This window comes from Agelaius phoeniceus, chromosome 1 (assembly GCF_051311805.1).
Source record: "Agelaius phoeniceus isolate bAgePho1 chromosome 1, bAgePho1.hap1, whole genome shotgun sequence".
In the NCBI taxonomy this organism is placed as follows: domain Eukaryota; kingdom Metazoa; phylum Chordata; class Aves; order Passeriformes; family Icteridae; genus Agelaius; species Agelaius phoeniceus.
The window spans coordinates 32327458-32347446 of NC_135265.1; the positions used below are offsets into that span (position 1 = coordinate 32327458).

At 39.6% G+C, this 19989-nt stretch overlaps 1 protein-coding gene across 1 annotated transcript in view; it reads left to right on the forward strand.

The window, feature by feature from the left end:
• Window positions 1-5692: 5692 nt before the first annotated feature.
• LOC129117810 (uncharacterized) overlaps window positions 5693-19989 on the forward strand; it is a 114876-nt gene continuing 100579 nt past the window's right edge. The window contains exons 1-2 of the mRNA XM_077175949.1: window positions 5693-8441; window positions 12295-12476. The gene's annotated coding sequence lies outside the window, so the exon portion shown is untranslated. The remainder of the gene's footprint in view (window positions 8442-12294; window positions 12477-19989) is intronic.

Sequence of the window (19989 nt, forward strand, 5' to 3'; positions counted from 1 at the left end):
TAATTTGTCCTGGGAATGAGAAACTGTTCTTAACTGAAGTGCATTGGAGACCATAAATATTCAGAGATTTCTTTATCAGGTACATAATTTACACCATTTCTGGAATTTTTCACTTTCTCTCTTGCATCTGTTCCCTCATGCATCTGTGCTGTATCCTAGCCTAGGTTGCCATTAAGACCTCTCTCACTGCCTTTTCAAATGCTATAGCTTTTTATTTGAATAACCTTTTGCTTCTTACTAAACACATTGCAGAAACATATAGACAGACAAAAGAAGTACTCTTTCCTAAATATTTATATTGGCAAACTCCTTTGGAAAGTATTTCAGTTGAATGAGATCTCTGTTCTATCCCCACATATTATGGAAGTTTAGTCCAAGCTACAGTTTAAAATAAAAGTTTGCAGGGCAGGGAACGTTTATCAAAAAATGTTTGTGCTGCTGATCTAAAATTCTGTTAAGCCTTTATTTTTATGTTGTTTTTAGTTGAATGCATAGGTTTGTGTCACTTGTATGTATTTTAAAGGAAAGTCTTGGACCAAATTCAAGGAAGAACCCAATCTTAAAGCTGGCTGACCTTTTGGTGTTGACACATTTGTCAAAGTTCTGAAAGATTCTTAAAACTACTGAAAGCAAGTAGCAAGAGAAGCATTCTCTGCATAGACCCAGACACATCCAGATTTTTTTTTTAAGTAAGTGAATTAACAAGGTATTGATTTACTTTCACAGCTCAGTTTCCTAACTTAAACTGATGCTGATATGTGTGTCTGCTGAGTGGACATGTACATCTTTCAGGACTTAAAGGTTCTTGAGTTTGTACATCAACAAGTATATAAAACACTATCCACTTGCTATATCATTTTTGTCAGTTCTACTTCAGTCTTGCAGATACAGATTCTCTGTTTACAGTTTTAAAAATCCAAGGGATTAATATGCAAAATTAAACAGGTAAGTGGAAAACAGCCAAGAAAGTGAAAGCCAAACCAAGTGAACCAATTTTTTCCAGTCACACATTTTACTTTTGTACTGTTGCAATTTTTGCTTAGGCATGCCAGTTTTTTCATCATTTTATGTCAATTTCTAGCTGGACACTTCCATAACTAGATGTGGAAGAAGTGTTTACTTAAAGGAGAAAAAGAGGTAGCTAAACAGGATGCTGGTTGGTTTACCTTTTTCCCCTAAAGTTCCATTTTTATTGACAGCAGTCACTAAAGTTTACTGCCGCTCATAAAGGGAAAAGAAGTCAAGATCATTGAGGCAGCCAAGAATTACCTGAGAGTGGGCTGAGAAGGGTCATAAAATACTTAAGTAGGGAAAAAAAAAGAGTACATTACAAAATAGGAGACTGAAGTACTAAAAGAAATCTGAATGGAGTCTAAAATGATAGTACACAAACATGAAAAGCAGTGGTTACCATTAGTAGTTACCATATGGAGCCATAGAAGAAGGTGGAGAATAGGTAGGATATTCCCTTTGCAAATATACATTTTTTTAATGCTTTTGACTTTTGGCACAACACTGGTCTTGCACATGGTGCTGGCAGCTTCTTTCTATCTTGAGCAGAAGTCACAGTGTACTCAGTAGAGTCACTATTGAAAGGTCTTTGAAAGTGGAAATTCTTGATAGTGTTTATTTTTCTAACTGCTGGACTTGCAGACAGAGTAGAATATGGTTACAAGTAGATTCCCCTGGGAGCCGTGCATGGACACAGTAAATGTCAATCATCCTGGATGTTACCATCTGTTTACATTAAGAGAAGCAATCAATTTTTACAGATTGTCATAAACCAGAGAGATATTTCTATGTACCCAGAAAAAATTCAATTTCCCTCAGCTTTTTTTTCTCTTCCTCTTTTATAACAGCATGAAACTACACAGAAATAAAGTTTGTAGCCTTGATGGAATAAAAATACTCTGGTTTAAGTGGTAAGAGCTTAAGATGTGAAATAATCATACATTTAAGCTCCTGCTCTTAAATATGAGCGGAACTGGTTTCACTGGCATCCAATGTCAAGTTACTGAAAACATTCAAGTGGTGTAATTCAAATGTATTGTAGTAAATGTGACTTTTACATTAAACACAATCCACACTTCTACATTCGCCTATCTAAGTTTCACTTCTGTTGAAATAAGTGCCTGAAGACTTTTTCTGAAACTAAGATTGAAACCTTTGGGTAGTCTTCTATTTTTAAACTTGTAGATTTCAAAATTAGCTTGGCATTGAAAATCACCTTGCTACTTATTATTGCTATTTAGCCAGCAATAATTAGTGATTGCACCCTTGTTCCTCCTTTAGTTGTAACTGTTCAATAGCCTCTATGTTCTGCTTGTTTTAGCAGAGTAGTCTGTTACCACACTGTTAGAATAAAATTTCTCACTCTTAAGAACTCTAGTCTATATTAGATTGTTATCTAATTAATTGTGGTATCTGACATGTTAATATGCATGTGAAGAGTAGAGTTAGAGAACAATGGAGTATGTAACAAGCCAATACGTAAAGAGGCATTACCCACAAAAATGCTAAATTTAATCCTGTCTCTATTTGATCTCTTCCATTCTTTCAAGTTCTGCTTGTGCCCTGCAGAAAAAAAAAAAAAAAAAACCAACCAAAAAGAAATCATCGTCTGTGGTCTTGAGTAGCAATCTAGCAAACACACAGGAACACATGCAGTGAAAAGAAGCTGACTGAGACAAATACTTATTGCAACAAACCCCTACCAGTTGGACAGCAATGATACATGGAGGAAAATCAAAAGTGAAAGTTATCGTGGAAGATAATAACAGATTTCAAACAGGTTCAGAAAAAGAATTTGGAGATTACCTTTTTGTCATATTGAAGAAATAAAAATACATGTACCACAATAATCTGTGTGTACCCCTTCATTTGAATGACTTGACAGAATGTACCATGTGATCCCTCAGCTGAACTAAACAAAGCTTTCCATGAAAATTCTACAAGCAGTTTTTTAATAAGGATCAGAAAATTACTTTTTGAAGGTGCCAACCTTTTTTAATTTCAGAGAACAAAAGCATCTATTATACTACTTCACTGAGATCTTAGAGATCAATATCTTTTTCACTTAGATCTAGTCAACTGTCACCTTATATCCCTCAAAATGTATTATTATGATCTCAAGTTACTGTTGAATTTGTCCGTTAACAATCTGTTAATTGTCCATCTGACTGGCCAACTAAGAAATTCAAATATCTACTCTATATATTGGGTTGAATATATGTATTCATTGTGCTACAACTGCAGTAGCTGGCTAGAAAATTTGCATCAAAGCTTTTACCCATACTCTTGCTGAAGTGCACTCCTAGAAGATTTTCTGCTGAATATTTGAGATAAGATTTAAAGAAACAAAAGGATTATCAGAAAAGAATAAGGCAAGTAAATCTTGAGGACAAATTATGAGGACAGTCACTGAGGTTACAGAAGTCAGAAAGAGACTTTGGGTCAACTTTAAAGATTTTTCATCCTTTTTTTAATTATAGATATTTTAAGTTTTCTTTAAAGCATGTTTTCTTTTATTTCACCACAGGAAATGGGGAAATTACATGCCTTCAGTAGGTAGGTAGGTTGATAGGTAGAGAGAGAGAGAGAGATGCATACATACATACATACATACATACATACATAGATTATTTTTTTTCATCAGTGCCCATTTAAGTTTGTAGACTCCTCTGACCCAAGAGGCAGGTTTGTCTGGAGAAGCCTGGAAAAACCCCTGCACTTACACCAAGACAGGTGTTTTCTCTGCCACTCTGTGATTCCAGAAAAGAGATGTAGCTCAAGCTTAGCTGTGAGGAGCTGTATCACACAGATCGATGTCTCCAAAGAGCAAGAGAAGTAAAAAAAAAAAGTTTCTGTTTCCTTGAGAAAGGTGAAAAGTGCTCTGAAAGTTGGTTACATGCTGAATGTTGACCAAGTGAAGCATGAAAAGCAAATGGATGGCACTGGTGAGAAAGCCAAGCTCCAAGCCCTAGCAACACTGCTGAATTCTGGCTGACCCCTGCAGAGGGGAAAGTAATCGCCTTCTCTTAGAACATAAGAACAAAGGTGCTCATAGAAAAGAAACCAGGGGAAGAAATGTAATGTCCTGTGTGCTGCAAAATAAGGAGAGTAAAATTCGTCAAACAGCACTACAGTTTTCTGCACAAAGGAAGCAAGCCAGCTCCAGAGGTCTGTGGGGCAGCAGCCTCGCACAAGGTGGGTTGCTGGGCATTGCCTCACTATTAGTGCTCAGCTCCTGAGAGAGCTCCCATGCAGCAGCACAGGGCTCTGTGCACTCAGAGGTACTGGTCTCTAAGGTACATTGGTAGTAGACTCAACTCACAATTCCATTCTAGATATTTTCTTGAAAATAATGCCATGATCACAGAGGTATCCAGATGCCCACGCGAAGAGCAGGCACATATTTTAAAAGGGCGCTTTTGCATTAGTCATATGACAGAAATCAACTTTTTCTGGGATGAGTGGCTGTCTATAGAGATGCTCTACAGCTTGGCAGACCAGCATGAGCTAGTAGAGACATGAGCAGCCTCTAAGTGCCAAACTGAAAAAACCTCAGAGGGAAACCTGTCACACACCAAGTGAAGCTGACTTTCTTTGCAGCTGGCGTAATGCGTGTTTTTCTCAGACAACCACAGATATTTTGCTTTCACTGGGTTGAAAACATGTATTATGAAAATATCTGTGTTTTGTTTGTGCTTAGTCAGATACAGTTAGGCAGCTTTAGCAGCTGTGAAGGCAAACACTAGTGACCTGGAGGATTTTTTTCTGCAAAAAGCAAGCTGAGGAGCAGTTTTAAATCCCGGTAGGAAATGTTTGTTGCACATGAGCGTAACTTCAGAAAGCAGCTGTCCTCCCACCTCCGTGGAAGAGGCGGTTGCTGCTCTCATGGCCTGAAGTTTAACTAAGAGCTGCCCGAATAAAACCGCTGTCGGCGCATTGCTTCCTCCTGAGCCCCTTGTCCTTGTGTCCCCGCAGCAGCGGGAGCGGGATCCAGTGGGACCTGTCCCAGTGGTTGTTCTGGAGTGGGAGCCGGTCATTTGTGGTCTGGTTTGTGTCTAACAACTCCCACCGGACGCGCTGTCCTGTCGTCCTCAGGGCGCGCCGGGGAGCAGGTACGGGCAGGCAACAAACAGTTAATTTTTGGCACTTTTCTACACATTTGCGGAGAGAGAGATGCTGAAACGGGGATTCGTATTTCACACGTTCCCGGCGGCGCGGGGGAGGATGCACCAGCGCTGCTCCGTAGGGACTCGGCGCTGCGAACGGTCCCGAATTCCCTCAAACCCGGCCGCGCTGCCGTGCCCTGCGCCCCGGCCCCTCCCGCACGGGCTCCGTCCAGGCGGAGACACCGGGCCGCCTCCGCTCCGCTCCGCTCCGCCGGCCGAGCGAGCAGCGCCGTGCCCCGGCTGCGGCTGAGGGAAGGGCCCGGGAAGCCACCCCCAGGGAGACGGGAACGCGGTGAGCGGAGAGACGGGACGGGGCGGCGAGGGGTGTGTGCGTGGGGCAATAAATGCTCGAGCCAGCGGCAGCGGAGCCGCGTCCCGGGCCCCAGCCTGGCTCCCGAGGCGGCCCCGGAAGCGGCAGGTGAGCGGGGCCGGCCCCGAGCCCCCTGTCCCGGCTGGGCCTCCTTTCCCTGGCCGAGCCCCCTTTCCCTGGCCGAGCTCCCTTTCCGCAGCCGAGCCCCCTTTCCCTGGCCGAGCTCCCTTTTCCCGGCCGATCCCCCTTTTCCCGGCCGATCCCCCTTTCCCCAGCCGAGCCCCCTTTCCCTGGCCTAGCTCCCTTTTCCTGGCCGAGCCCCCTTTCCCCATCCGAGTCCCCTTTCCCCGGCCGAGCCCCCTTCCCCCAGCCGAGCCCTCTGTCCCTGCGCCGCGGTCCTGCGGGAGGCAGCGGCCGGGCAGCGCCGGCGGCCGCCGCGGGTGCCTCCTGCCGGCCCATCGGGGCTTTTCGCAGGGAATTTCAGGGTGTTCTTCCCCGCTCTCCTGGGGTGGGTAGTGGGGAAATGCAGCGGGTTTGTGCTTCTTCTTTTCAGTTCCGAAGGGTTTGTTATTTTGAAACCTGAAGAGCGACCAGCAACCAAGGCAGTGAGAGTGTCGTCTCTCGATGGAATATAGTGTCAGTCTGAAACAAAAAAGTTGTCTGATTGGTTTTTTTGAGGGAACAAGAGTTGGACAAAACCTCAGACTGATTCCATAGCCTTGGTTTGACCAACAGAACAGGTTCAAAAATTAATTCTTGGTGCATCTTTTCTTTGCATCACCGTGAGGCTCCAAGTGTATCTTTTATCCAGTAAGTTGGATGCATTTTAAGAATAGTTAAGTTAATAGTTAATAAAGTCTTAATAGTTTAAGAATAGTGTCAGTCTTTTTCCTGACCTCTTCTCCCTTGACTGTGAATGGTTTTGAAGATCTTCTTGTCATTTACTTTGACAAAGGTCACTGATTTCTCTGCTGTACTGCCTCTGTGACATCTGTGTTGAGAACTAAAACTACAAGAATTGTATAAAACTTTCCCAGTTAAAATATTTGTAGCAAATGAGTTGTTTTCATGACTGTAGTGTCCAACAGGAAAGTCTGTGAACACTTCAGTTGTGCAAAGCACAGCTCCCCTTCTCCCTCCCATCCTTCTACTGATGGAGTCATGCTTATGCTAATGGCAGCAATTGCTGCTATTTCTTACCTCCCGTTGCTGACCTTTGCCACAAGCAGGCTGACCTTCTCTAAGGGATTACTCCTCTGCTGGAGAGCTGTCTCTGTCCCTCTCAGCCCTCTGCCCTATACCATTCAGTGGGCTACCACCTCATTTTAGGAGTCACTTAGTGCTTTATATGCTTGTTGGTGTCACAGAATCAACCAATTTCTTGTTGGTATCACCCCAGACAGCACTCAGTTTAGCCTGTACTCAGTAAAGTCTGTTAACTCTTTCAGGTAGGTTAAAAGCATTTTGATTCAATGAAAATTTCAGTTCTGTATTTCTGAGCAAGCAGAGAAATTCTCAGTAACTTGCAGAGCTGCCAAGCCATGAAATACAGAGCCCTGGCAAAGATTCTGAAGAGTTAGTTTATTTTTGGTCATGAAGACACAATTTGTGATAAAAATTATGCTGCCAAATATTTTTCTACTTCCCACTAACTTAAGGAATCAAGTATATACAGTTGAACAGAGTTAGGTCTGTGAGAATCTTGTCTCATCTCCTAAATGCAGCTTGCTGGTGTCTGGAAGGAGGACCCTGATTCTGTATCTGTTACCTACCAATAAGGCTCTCTGGAAGATAAAACTACATGGATTTTTGGCAGAGCAGAGATGACTAAATGCAATTATGTATATTAAAATATGGCACTGATGAAAGGTGTTATGGCATATCCAGGGATTGTTTTCAAAAGATGGTGTGTATGATCATATTTCCAAGCCCAGAGGCTTGGGAAAAGTCAGTGAATATCCATAGGAAAGCTGGAAAAGCAAGTTTAAGAGGAAGAACAAGGAATATGTATGTTTGTGTAGTATAGGTGTTCTAGAAAAATTTTCTGGATTTGAAACTTCCCTATTTACATATCATGTTTTCCTCACTCTGTTCAAAAAACACATGCTGAGGTTCTGGCTTCTATTATGCATCCGTTGTTGGAGAGCTCTGATGGGCAGCTGAACCCTCTTCATCTTTTGTCTGTCTAAACAGAAATGCAGCAGTGGTATTGTCAAACCAATAACCTGCATCTCACTTGATTTGGGTGCCACATGAGGTGATGCTGAAAGCTGTCTGTGCTATGAGGAACACCACAGAGTGCCTTGGGCTGGGGAACAGCAGAAAAGACCTTCAGTTTGGGGAGCTGGCTCAAACAATTCCCAGCACACAGCGGCTTTCTTAGAAGAGGTTTTTATATCTGAATACTTATGATAAAGCAGAAAAAAAAAGAAAATAAAAAGAGAATTATATTTTAACTGGTATCAGAGACAACTGATGCAAAATAGCTCTTATGAAAGTGCCTCTTTTAAAAAAAGTAGCTATCCCATTTCTAATATAATCATCAGAAGTGACTTGTTGCTGAAGGCTTAGTTCTGTCTAGCATGTCACTCTTCCTTTCTTTCTGTTGCCTTTTGTATAATGGATGTGACTGCCATCATCTGAATTGCTTACTGTGTGAAAGATACATTCTTCTTTGTGCTCAAGTCTCCAGAGCCATCCCCACCAGAGTGCAAGGTGAGGTACTTCTTGTCCAGTGCACGTCATGGTGAGAGATGAGGCATGAGTCACTTCCCCTGTGGGCAGTGATGACAAAACTGCCTCTCCTGCCTGTGGAGCTGCCACACCAGAGCTGGCCACACGAGGAATCATCACCTCCAATCAGCTCTCTGATGACGACATGATGTAAAAGCAGTTTATTAAGCTGCAAGATGAAAGACTTTTACAGCCTATAAAGGAGGAAAGCTCATAAGAAGGTAATAAGAGAAGGAATATTTAATTTTGCATGAGTCTGCCTAGAATTGTGCTGCTTCTGAAGTGTAAATTGGAAGAGATTTGTGTACAAGATTTCACAATGTGTCATGTAAGAGTTATTAGGATTAAACTATAAAAACAATTTCTTGTATAAGATTTTCTTAAAGAAAAGCACCTTCTTTTAGTGTACATGTCATAAAGCTCTTTAGAAATCTCTTGGTTTATTAACAATATGTAGAAGACACTTAGAATTAGGACTAGGTACAAAATGTTCATGGTATTTTTTGTGTTGTAAATGTTCTGGGACTAACATGAAGTATTTAGTTTTCAACTTTTCAACTGAGTCTATATGAACACTTTGAAGAATAAGGGGAGAGAGACTGCAAACCAGACCAGACTCCTACCTTTGCAAAAAAATTTCCCTTAAAATGGCTTTGGAAACTCTGCATTATAGCAACAGTGGATTTACACTCGGTACAAAAAGGCAACATCATGGATTAAAGGTTTTGTACTGTTCTTTCTTGCCCCCGAGTCATGCCTCCGATCCTGATCTTGACTTTTTGGGTCTCTTTTCCAAAATTTTGAGGAGTTTTGACTCATCAAAATAACATGTTTTTAAATATAAAGACTGCAGTTCTGTGGAAAATTTTCTGATGTACAGATGAAGGTCCAAATTTTGGCTGGAGGGAGAAGAATGTAGTGATTCATGTCCATACCTCAGACTTGGGGAAACACAAATTTAGACCAGGGAAGCCAAACAGTTTTCACAGAGTTTTTTAATTATCACTCCTGCATTTTTATGGAAGAAAATGAAGTTTCAAAGAGGGAATAAATGTGTGCCATTTATGCTGCAGTATTACAGATATTTTGTATAAGTACCAATGGCAATGACAGGAAGATGAAAAGTAGTCTTTTTGTCTGCTGGCACTTTGTTAGCAGTGTTCAGATTTCAGGCTGGTCATTATCTTTTCAGTTTGATCCTGAGAGGCAGCGGTTATGAATAGGGGCAGGGATAGAACCACAACTCCCCCGCCGAGACAAAATCTCCTCCTGATTGAAGCCCATGACAAAACTCCCATCAACATCAAAGCAGAAAGATTCCAAGCACAGCAACCTGAATGCATCTGAAATCCACTGTTGGGCAGCTTGGAAAGGTCAAGGTTTTTTCCAAAGATTAGTAGGAAAAAGAAAAAGACCCAGAGCAAATCATGACAAGCATAAAGAGAAGAGGAAGTTGACGACTAAGTTCACAGTTCATTGCTAAATCTGTACTTATTAAGGAAGATGATTTTTGTGACAACTGATACAGGCATTCAGCTGGCTTAGGTGTTTCTCTTCAAATGAGAATGGGATTACTTTTTTCCTTGGTTTGATGTTAGGGACACGAATATATAAGATTTGGGTGTCACAAGTGGTATCTGTAGCACTATTGTGGCTGTTTACTTAACTAGCATATTCTGCAAATGGAAGACAGAATTTCCCAGATAACCCACTAAAGTTTGTATCTTATAACTTTCAATTTCGATATGTTTGTGTTATTTTAAAAGACAAGCCAAAGCAAAATATTTGTAATCTCAAAGTGCTTAAAAATTTATTTTAAAATATTTTACAACCTTTTGCAAAGGAGAAACTGAAAGAGAAATAAAAGGTTTTGACATGAATTTACTGGTCGCTCAGTATATACAAAAGGTGTTTAATTCATAACTGGTATTATAATATATATATAATAATTCATTTCATTTCATTATATATATATAATAATTCATTTTGGTATTTAAATCCAGTAGTTCCATGTCATAACATGGCTTTAGTGTTCAAAACCAGAAAAATAACCCCTTCCAATGACATTTTTTCTCCTTTTTTCCATACTGGAGCAAATCCAAACCCTATCAGATTTATGAAGGCCGTGAAGGTTAAGGAGTTTATTGTGTTAAGGAAGCATAAATTACTTCATAAAGCCACAAATGAACTCGTTAAATTAATGTCTGCCTTATGAGTCTCCAGGGAGCACACAAGCAGGGTAAGGCATGCCCTCCTCATGGATGAGATGGGAACTGACCAGCATGACAGATGTCAGGAGGCTTTTAGGAGGGGAGGATGGGCTCTGGGAGAGCAGACTTCTGCTGCCCTGGAGCAGCTGCTGGTGCTCAGGGACAGGCTAGGACGGAAACTAAGCTTCAAGGTGCTGGAGAAGCTGTTTGTTGCTCTAACAGGCCCTAATAAATTAGATTTTGGGAGAAGGATGATGGGTAAAACAGACAAATAGAAGTGCTGTGGTTTTCATCCTAGCTTCTCCAGTTGTATTTTTTTTGCCCACTTTCTTACCTGTTGCTTTGCAATTTTTACTCATTTATGCTGAGATTGTTCTTGTGCTGTTCATGTCTTCACTGTCAAAACAAGCTAAATTGCACCATGAGTTTGTAACTAATGCAAAAGCAGACTTGCACCACTATTTTCCTTCTTGCTTCCTTTTGTGTTATTTTCCAGTTTTTTCTTTGTAAGTCACTTGCACACAAAGGAATCAGAGAGACACATTATGGATGTAGCAGCACATCTTTAGCTGCACAGTACTCTAAAACTGAGCTCATAGCAAGGGTTCATCTCCCTGAATTCTGTAACTCAAAGGTTACTTATCAATTTTGATGTTTGACACTGAAAAATGTTTTAAATGGTTTTGGTACAATAAGTGTTTTTTAAAGTGTAATTATTTTGTCATATTGAAATATGAATTTTCATTATTAATTTCAAAGGTAAGACTTAAGCATTCTTTAGAGTCATCAGAATTTGAAATCAGTTGAAGCTATGCTTCCAGGGTACAAAATAGGGTTTTTCTCTTGAATTATCATTTAAATGTATTTTCAATAGATTGCCCTTCTGTGTTGCCTTGAGCATTTAATGTGAACTAAGCTCATATCATAAAAGGCATCTTATTGTTTTTGATGAGTCTGACACCAATATCAAAGGATGGCATCAAAAAGAAGAGTGACACTAATTATTCAGATGTGACTTTCTTACCTGTGACTTTCTTACCTTACTTTCTTTCCTACCTAATATGGGCTGTGTTCCAGAGTGCTCACAGCTTAAGCAAACCTAAGATTTGATTTCAGTTTGGGAGTGACTGTGTACAGAGATGATTGATAATCAGTTGTTGGATAACTGAGGTTTATAATCCTGTCACAATAAAAAATGATCTGAAGGCTCTGGCCAGGGTCAGCTCCCTGCTCTGTGTCATGGCAGTGAAGCAGATGTGCCAGGCAGAGTAGTGTAAGTACTAAAAACTCAGCTAAAACTGAGGCAGAACTGATGAATTGGCTTAAGTGAAAGGGAAAAAAATAATGTGTGGAACAGAATGTAAACTTTAATGCTCCATAAATATTTTATTAAAATGCTTTGCTGTGTATTATTAATTTCTCGATTTGTAAACACTGCCAAAGTGTAATAAAATATAGTAAATAAGATCAATTTAGTATTTTATGTTTATGCTAACTCTCATGTTTATTCAGAAAAACAAATTACCACATAACATTAAGAAATTAAATAGTAAAATGCAGATTTTTTCACTTCTGGAATAACTGCAAGGAACCACTCAAAGGATCTTCAGTCAATGATTTTTGAGAGGGTGTTTGGTCATGGTGTTGATTAATAAATACAGCTGAAATATGATCTGTGTCTTTATAAACAGTCATTTAGCTCTGTCTTCAGGATTTTTTTTAAATCTTATTCTAGTCAGAAAGAAATTCTGAATTTCAGGGGTGTTCATCCTTAAAGTGCATATAGGAATGGGGATGAAGGGCTCTGTGCTGTCATGAGTTAGTATTCACTTTGAAATTCAGGGGCTGTTTTTGTATTTTGCAGACAAGGTTCTAATTCCAGGACACTGCTGCATGCCGTTGAATCACTGGTGGTCACAGCAGATTCCTGACACTGTGAGAAAGGATTCTGCTCTTCTTCTGCTGCATGGCCTTCATACGGACCTCCAAACTGAGCTGAACTTCTGGGAAGCAAGAAAAGACAACATTTTATTTAAAAATAAACAAGTAAGAGATTTCAGATATTTCTGCAAACATCAAGGAGAGATTTCTTTTGTACTGCCTTTCGCCATGCACTTTGCAAAATGAGGCACCAAAACAACTTTATGTTGTTTTGTTTTTGCGGATAGTTTATAGTGGTTTCCCAAAGTAAGCAGGACTTGCATAAATTACAAAAGAAGGACTGAGTTAAATATAAGAGGAAGTTAATGTTAAGGGGTAAACAGCTGTAAGGGGTTCTGTTGTTCTTGTCCATCTCTTCTAAATTTCTTCCCATGACTTTTCTCACACTCTGGAGAAAATGAGTTTGAGAACGAAGTTTATATTCAGGAAATTATTGCCAAATTTGGCATGAATCAGACAATGTTAATTAATGATAACAATCATAGCTTGTTACAAGCAAAATAGCTCTTTTTAATTTAAAATAATAAGCAAGGTTACTTACTTTCCAAATTGTTGGGAGCTGTGTTTAATCCTCTTCTTTTTCCATGCTTGTTATTCAGTGTTTTGATGCCATGATGTCAGGTGAGTGAGAATTGTGAAGAATCCAGTTCATTCCCCACTTTTTAAACCTTTCTAAGGATTTCAGCCAGCATTTATCAGTCTTTATTTGGTAGTAGGCTTGGGACATATTTATTCATCAATTCTCTGAGTGTACTTCTAAGCTGTATATTTTTGACAGGCAGCCATGATCTTCAAATGTTTTCTTTATCATTTGTAAAATTATAGTTTCAGTGTTGTCTGGATTTAAAAAAAATTGTTAATATCTTAAAAGCCAAAGAAAGCAGCTGTTACCCAGCTTTTCAGGATGTTCTCAAGGAAATAGAAGATGGTAGGGGTTGAGTGAGTGAGACGTATACTTTGTGTTTATGTGTGTTGTAAATCACAACCTACTTGTTGCTCATGTAGCTTCAAGTAAAGGCTGTAAATCACCTAATTACCTAATAAATAAATGTTACTTGGTACACAGGATGCTATTAAAAAAGACATGGATGTAGTCTGTCTTTTACCTGCTTAATAAACACTAAAATTACATTACAGATACTTCCAACCAGTTTTAGATTATTAAATCGAAGATAAGATGAATAATTAGTTGTCAGATAGCCATCAGACATACAGGCACTGTGCAGTTAAATAAAAAATATGCTTCTTGTATAGAAACAAATTCTCTAGAAGCCATATAACCTTTCCAGGATAGGTTGCTGCTCCTTACTTTGCTTTGTTGGTATAAGTTTGCTGCCTCTTTTCTTATCAGATATCTTAATAGGTATTTCTGTTTGTGAATTTCAAAGTGCTGGTAAGAGCTGCACAAGCCAAGAAAATATGGGCTTTGCAAACAAGCTGTGAATGACCTGCCTTGAGGCATGTTTTGTGGTCAATAAGCTTTCCCCATGCTTCCACTGAAACCAAGTGGACTGCTGGGGGCGTGAGCACTTTTAGATGCTGGCAAGAAAAGACATCATGTAGGGTTCACTGTTCTAGAGTATTTTGTTGGTCAGGAAGTAGGAGAATTACACATTATATATGCATGTGTGCTACATTTGATTCTGGGTTGGGGAAGCCCTCTTCTGCAAGTTTACTAAATGATAAAATCTAAGAGGACTCATTTGCCATTTCTGTATTTGTTGGCGCAATATATGCCACAGGAGAATTAGTATCCAAAAGCTGTGGATATTAGTATCCATGGCAGTGTTATGTCAAACAGGTGAATCAATTTCCAATATCACTTTTACTGAGAGGAAGGAACTGTCTTTACTGTGTTATTTTCTGAATGTTCACTGTACATACAGAAGGTGATACCTAAGAGTCAGTCTAGCTGGGCAGGTTGAGGATGCTCTGAGAGCACTTCAAAAGTGAGCATTACATTATGAGATAATTATGAAAACTAGAAACATTGGACATAAAAATTTTGAAATATAATACATGTTGGGATTTGTGTTTATATATAAATTTAAAAGTAACTTTATGACTGATGCCATGACTACATTTTGAAAAGTAACTTAAAATTTTTTTTTGTGGTTCATTTATTTACATTCTAGTCTAGATTGTATCTTTTCAAGATACAATCTAGATTAGATCTTTTCAAGAAGAAACTGAGGAAGCATTAGAGCATGTGAAAACAGCTAAGACTACCTTAAAAAGCTTTAAGGATTTATTCTTTAATCACAGAAACATGTTGGAGAGTTACGTCACCTGTGCCAAGGAATTTAAACCATGGGATTTCACATCTGAGATGTTGTTTTCCAGATTTGATATGTTCTCTAAAAGCTCACTGAAGACTGAGGTATTGCTTATTATCTCTGCTGTTGGATGAATACAGTATCTGAGAAATACGGGCTATTCTCAGCCATGCAGACAGCAAGGGTCAGGTTTCTAATATCCAGAACACAACAATCACAGTGCACTGAGGAGAGTTAAGAGTGTTGAACAGGAAGAGAATGTTACATGCTGTGCAAGAAGCAGACTAGTAATAGCATTATGGGGAATTGCAAAGGTGATTCCTAAATCCACTGCTTCTTAGGGTGTTGGAAGCTGCCTTAGTACAGTACTGGTCTCCACACGCAGCCCATGGCTTGAACTTTCTCCTGAGCATGGCACCTGCCTCTAAGGACTAAGGACTCATCTATTTATAGCTATAAAAAATGTAGTGTTTTAGGCTAGTCCTTGGATGAGACAGAACTCCCTTCATTTCTCTTTTTAAATGTCTGCTTTTAAGCAAGGGAAAATAAAAAATCTGAGGTCAGGAAAGAAGTGCAGAATATTTATCTATTATTGTGGTTAGTCAGCTGTGTAGGATGGGAGCAGCCATAGTTTTTGGTTCCTGCTCCTGGGGCTTTTTTATTGTTCTTTACTGAAACTGGAAGCAGCTGTAGTAGGAGACAGGACTGGCAGCTGATTAAAATTACAGAATCATAGAATATTTGAGTTTGAATGGAATTTTGAAGGTCACTTAGTCCAATTCTCCTGTGATGAGCAGGGAAATCTTCAACTAGATCAGGTTGCTCAGAGCCCCATGCAACCTGGTCTTGAGCATTTCCAGGGATAGGGCATCCCCACCTTCTTTGGGCAATCTGTTCTAGTGTCTCACCACCCTTATACTAAGCAAACCTTCTTCCTAATACTCAGTCTAAGTCTACTCTCTTTTAGTGTAAAACTATTATCCTTTGTACTGTAGCAACAAGCCCTGCTAAAAAGTTAGTCCATGTCTTTAAGTCCCTATTAAGTACTGAAAGGCTCTGATAATGTGTCCTCAGAGTCTTGTCTTCTCCAGCCTGAACAATCCCAATTCTCACAGCCTCTTCTCAGAGGAGAGGTGCTCCATCCCTCTAAACATCTTTGTGGCCCTCCTCTGGACCCATGCCTTTCCAGAAAATGTGAGGCTCACTTTTGGAATCTGAGTTAGAAAATTATGTACTTCAGCTCTGCAATTATTGAGACAGTGTGCTGCTCCATCCCACCCCTTAAATTATTATCTGAGAGCAAGAAACCCAATCTTACAGTGCCTGACAGTGCCCACCAGCACGATCTGCAAAAGGGCTTTGGGGTGAATGTGTTGGATCTTGGCTGACTGTCATGAGAACAGGTTGGGGTTCTTTTGGTGGGGGGAGCTGTAGATACTTGGGAAGGGCATCCTGTGCCAGCAGCTTTACAAAGGTGGCAGCTTGTGCCCATCAGAGACATCGTGCACAGCCATTGCACGTGAAGGAGCTCTTGCTGGTTCTCCACAGTCAGGGGAGCCACAGAGAGCCCGGCCCTGTGCCAGGGCTGAGGGAGGTCTGTAGATGACAGTGGTGAGACAAGGTGTCTGCAGTGACCAGGGGTGCTTGGGGAACTCATGACTGGTTTGCTCCTAGGGAGAAGAGCTGTTCTGATTTCTAAACATACAGGGGAAAAATTATTTTCATCCCTTTGGGGCATAAAACAATTACTTCATTTGAGTGAAATCAGAGACCATAGAAATTAATTTGGCACATGTTACTAAAGAGGCTAAAGTGTGTTCAATTTTATTCCTCTGGGAAAGATTTAAGTTTAATTTTCATAGCAACATTTTCTGTTACTATAATAAACCATGTGTTTATGCTTGAAAATACGTGTTCAGGAGTGCTTGCTCTTTTTCATCTAGGTCTTTTTTAACTCAATCTGCTGAAGCTGAAATGGAGTTAAATGTGTATGCTCCATGGGACAATTCATTTCCACTTGTGTTTTAATCCTGGAAGTGAATCAACCAGGATGAAGCCTTGCTGGAAATATCTGTTGCTCCTTCACCTTTTCCTTCATAGAAATTATTTGGGATTGCACAGGCTTAACTGCTCATTCTGCCAAACCAGAAGGGTAAAGATCAAATTGCAAAGACTATCTCAAGCATAGGCTTGTTATTGACTTTTTTGTAGAGGTTAATTAATTTTTATTAATTTGATCGGGGAAATTTCCATCACTATGTTGCAATTTCAAAAGCTGAAAAAACTGGTTTTTGGTGGACTCAAGGGGCATAGTTAAAGTGAACAGAATTACTGAATAGTTTCTGGAAAGCTCTTCAGAAAGAGAATATACAATCCTTTAGGTTACAGTAATATGTTAACCTTGTAGCCTGTACACAGGGTATTATTATTTCCTTGTTAATTCAAAAGCATCTGTAAACTTGGAGTTGTGACTCTGGGAATGTTATAGTGCTGAATTGAACTAGAGAGGCATGAGGTAGGCTTCCATCACAGCTGGGTACAGTGTCTAGCATTTGTTCTTTAAAACAGAAATTAATTTTCTTAAGGTTAGATTTCTGGATGCATTTTCCTGATCAGGTAAATTATTTAGAAGTGTCACATGTAGAGACGCATTCAGATGGCTTTCGCCAAAGATTTTTAGTGGATAAATGAAACTTTAGTGAATAAAATAAATTTGGATAAAGTGCAACATTGCCCAAAATCTAAAAAAAAAAAAAAGGTCAATTTTTCACATATAATATTCAGAACTGTCAATTCTGTAAGCTTTTTTTTTTTTGAGTGTTAGGATGCAATTTACATGCAGTTCTGGTGAAGATACAAAATCAGTTGATTCTACTCAAAAGATAGAGAATGTTTTTAAAATATTGGTTTATAGAAGAGTCTTGAATAAAAGCTAAAATAATTCCTAACACTATACTCAGCAGTAGTCATAGTATATCTTTAAAATAAAACAGAATATTTATTACTGTACTTTTTTAGACACCTTTTATTGTAATCTTCAAAATTTTAGTGTTAGTTCATTGTATAAATACCTGTGAACTTGTAAAATTGGGTTTTTGGAAGGATTTAATCCTCTTCTAACATAAATTCAAACAAAGAAGTACTCTATCATAATATGTAGTTGGCTTTACTGTCTGCTGTCTAGAGCACTTAGCTGGCAGAAGGGCAGCCAAATTCTGTCTCCTTCATTTTTACCCTGCAGCTTTGTGGAGCAGGGAGATATTGATTAAATTCCCCTTGAAGAGGGGGGGCTGGTGAAGCCCAGGTGTGTCCAGCTCCAGGTGCAGATGTAATGGGTGCCCTGGGATGACTCCCTTCCTCACTACCCTGATCCAGAAGGGGATTCTCCTAGCTGTGTCCCTGCCATTTCCCTGTGCTCCTGGCACCTGTGTACCCACAAGGCTGCTGGGTTTGCCCAGATGCAGACCATTAGAAGGTGGGCTGTGAGCTCTGCTGGTCTCCAGGAGCTTGGATCTGCTCTGTGGCAATTTTGGCAGTGTGCTAAGGAGAGAGATTGCTGCATGTGTGAGGAATGCTTTTTTTTGGTAAGGTATTATTTAAACAGGCAAAATTTGGGAGCAGACACAAATATTAAAGTTGTTAAAATGATAAATAACAAATAAAAATAATTTGATAAAACATATAATAGTGATACTTATAAGAAAAGGATTAGCAGAATATAGATTTAGTGTTCCATTAGATTGGGTAGGAAGTATATTCTCTGTGTGCATACACTGATCTTTTTTGCAAGTATATATCTTAATCTAGGTTATTAAAAACCCAGAGAAATGGTTATAAATGAGATCTAAACTAAATGAATGGCATATGCTTAGTTCATGCAGAAGCCTTGTAAAGTTGTTAATGTCTTTGGACTAAAATCCTGGTACTTCTTTCTAATCCATGGCAGGGCTTTCCATGTCTCAGGGCCAGGACTCACTCTACTGTACTTCTGAATTTCATTGCTCCTGATAAAATCCCTTATGATTCACAGTAAATGCCTGCTGATCCCCACAAAAAGCTGCCTCAGAAAGGAGAAGTGAATGGCAGCAGTGACCTACTGCTGCCTTTTTTTCTCCCTTCTGAAGCACCAGGAGTCTCTGAACCAGCCTTGTCTGTGGCAGATGTGGATTTAAGACACCCCTCCTGAGGTCTGTGTGCAGCTTACCCGGTCTTTCCTTTACCTCCTGAGGATTCCCTGCATGCTCAGTATATAAACACAAGTTTGGTGACATGCCTGAAAATCAGTTTTAAGCTGCTCTGTAGGGTACAGCAATTTAGCCAGATGTAGACTGTAAGAGGGTTTGAATTGATCAGTTTTTGAGGTGATAAGTGCTTCCTTAGTGACTCAGGACAAAAGCAGCCCTTTAGCACAGTTCTGAATGAGCATTCTACATTGTAAATTTGCTGACTTTCCAGATTAGTGCCAGGTAAAGCCCAGTCAATGAATATTAGTTTTCAAGTTTGAGCCATTCTTCCTCATGCATGCAGTCTTAGTGTTGACAGAAGAGGTACAGGTGAAATACCAAGCACCAATTACTGCACTGTTTTCATGTCACCACTAAAATATTTATTTTCCAGGTTCTTCAGAAACTATTTGCCTTTGGGTTTTACAATCCTAATCCAGATCTTTTTCAGACAATAGCTGTCATCTTACAGTTAATTTATTTGTCAGAAGCTTGAAGGTTCATGCTGTTAAGTGCATGATATATGAATAGGGTCCGCATATTTCCAGAACAAGCCTTGCATGCTTCTGGACAGGCAGGAATGTGTTTGGCTAAAATGTGAGTGGAATTGCCTGAAAACCTGAACAGAGCAATGATCTGGTTTGTGGTGTGACTGGGGGAGTCTGATCCCAAAGAGGATCAAAGGATGCTTAGGTTTCAGGATATAAATGTGGTCTTCTCAGACTTACTGTCTTAAATGGGTTCTTGATGAGTTAAATATGTGCACCCCTAAAAGAGAATATATTCTAATTTAGCTGCAGAACTATACCTAAATTCCTTTATTTGCCTTGGAGAAGTGCAGTAGTTCATCCTGTCATGTTGTTTTGTGTATATGAGTAGGCTTGTGCTGTGTATTTAAAAAAACCTCAAACAAAATCGATGTTAGTTGAGGGATGGGTGGAGTTAGAAAGGAAGAAGATTCTTAAATAAACAAGTTAATTTGATATGCCTATTCAGAGATGCTGGGGTTTTATTTAAATGTCCACTGTGGTTACTAATACTTTTATTTGTTTGTTTATTTATTTTTCAAGTGGCTTGCAACCAAAAAGAGATGCAGACAAGCTGCAAAGAAAAAAAATT